General features: G+C 44.8%; 1 non-coding gene across 1 annotated transcript; it reads left to right on the forward strand.

Moving 5' to 3' along the window:
* The first annotated feature begins 333 nt into the window (after nucleotides 1–333).
* LOC114704574 lies at nucleotides 334–440 on the forward strand. The gene has a single exon (XR_003736291.1). It is a non-coding gene; the product is annotated as a U6 spliceosomal RNA (small nuclear RNA).
* The last annotated feature ends 1,391 nt before the right edge of the window (nucleotides 441–1,831 follow it).

The raw sequence follows: 1,831 nt of genomic DNA on the forward strand, positions 1-1,831 counted from the left end.
AGATGCTGAGAATAGAACCTGGGTCCTCTGGAAGAGCAGCCCAGTGCTCTTAACCACTGAGACATTTCTCCAGCTCCCCAGATTTATTTTATTTTAACTGTGTATTTGTGTGTGTATCTGTGTGGGGGTATGTGCACATGAGTGTAGGTGCCTGAGGGGGCCAGAAAGGGGCATCAGATCCCCTGGAACTGGAGTTATAGCTTGTGAGCAATCCAATATGGTTGCTGGGGGAAAAAAAACTCCAGTCCTCTGCAAGAGCATTATGTTCTCTCTCTCAATCTCTCAATCTCTCTCTCTCTCTCTCACAAAAAAAAAAAAAACTTTTTTCAACTTATGCTTACTTTGGCAGCACATATACTAAAATTGGAACAATACAGAAAAGATTAGCATGGGCTGTGTGAAAGAATGATATGCAAATTTGTGAAGCATTCTATTATTTTTATGGTAGTTTTTGCTTCATCCTATTATATTTTGTTTTGTCATGTTTGGTTATCTCTTAGAAGCCTGTTCTTTCCTAATGAGAGACAAAAAGGGAGTGGATCTGGAGGGCAGGGGAGACGGGAAGGAACTGGAAGGAGCAGAGGGAAGGGAAACTATAATCAGGATATATTATATGAGAAAAGAATCTTTTTTTTTTTTTTTTTTTTTTTTTTTTTTTTTTTTTTTTGGTTTCTCTGCGTAGTTTTGCGCCTTTCCAAGAGCTCACTTGGTAGCCCAGGCTGGCCTCGAACTCACAGAGATCCGCCTGGCTCTGCCTCCAGAGTGCTGGGATTAAAGGCGTGCGCCACCACCGCCCGGCAAGAATCTGTTTTTAATAACAGGGAAAAAATGAAAAAGATTTAAATGTATTTGTATGTATGAGTGTCTCGCTTCATATTTATATGCCTAGTGCCCTTGGAGGCCAAAAGAAGGCTTCGGACCTCCTGGAACTGGAATTACAGATGGTTACACAATGTGGGTGCTGGGAACAAATCCCAGGTCCTCTGTACCAAGTGCTCTCTGCCACTGGGCTATCTCTCCAGCCCCGCCCCCAAACCGTTTTAGTGATCCATCCCAGATTTGATTTACACAGTTTACAGGCAGGATGTCTATGTCACTAGCCAACAGGCCTTTTAGTGACTCATCCCAGGTTAAAAATAACTAATTGGCTGCATGTGATTCTTCAATTGTTAAAAATCTTTTTTTTTTTTTTAGATTGGTTGATTTTATGCATATGAGTGCTCTGTCTGTGTGTGTATGCCTTTATGCCAGAAGAGAGCCTCAGATCCAACTACAGATGGTTGTGAGCCACCATGTGGGTGCTGGGAATTGAACTCAGGACCTCTGGAAGAGCAGCCAGTGCTCTTAACTGCTGAGCCATCTCTCCAGCCCTTTATAAATCTTATGACCAGAGGTTCCAAGGTCAAAAAGGAAAGATCCTGAAGGGTGCTCCTGCCTACTTATCCCCCTGACAGTTTGACATACAGTGTTGGAACATCACCCTTCCTCTGGTTGATGTAGTCAGCTGACTTGAAGGTCATGTACCGCAAGAAATACCCATTTAAGCAACAGGACCAGACTTGGCATCACGAAATGCTTACACCGAGAGGCCAGGAGCCAAGACCTCTGACAGGATCCCATCTGCCACCTCTTGCTTGCTCTGGATGTGTGCTCGTTGGGTGAGATGATGACTGCAAATTCGAGATCCTTCTGCCCCAGGCTCCTGAAGGCTAGGATCATAGGTGTGCCCCAAGTACTCTTGGCTGTCCATAAGAATTGAATGGGAAGCCAGGCGGTGGTGGCGCACGCCTTTGATCCCAGCACTCAGGAGGCAGAGCCAGGCGGATCTCTG

Source organism: Peromyscus leucopus, chromosome 23 (genome assembly GCF_004664715.2).
Source record: "Peromyscus leucopus breed LL Stock chromosome 23, UCI_PerLeu_2.1, whole genome shotgun sequence".
NCBI classification, from domain to species: Eukaryota; Metazoa; Chordata; class Mammalia; order Rodentia; family Cricetidae; genus Peromyscus; species Peromyscus leucopus.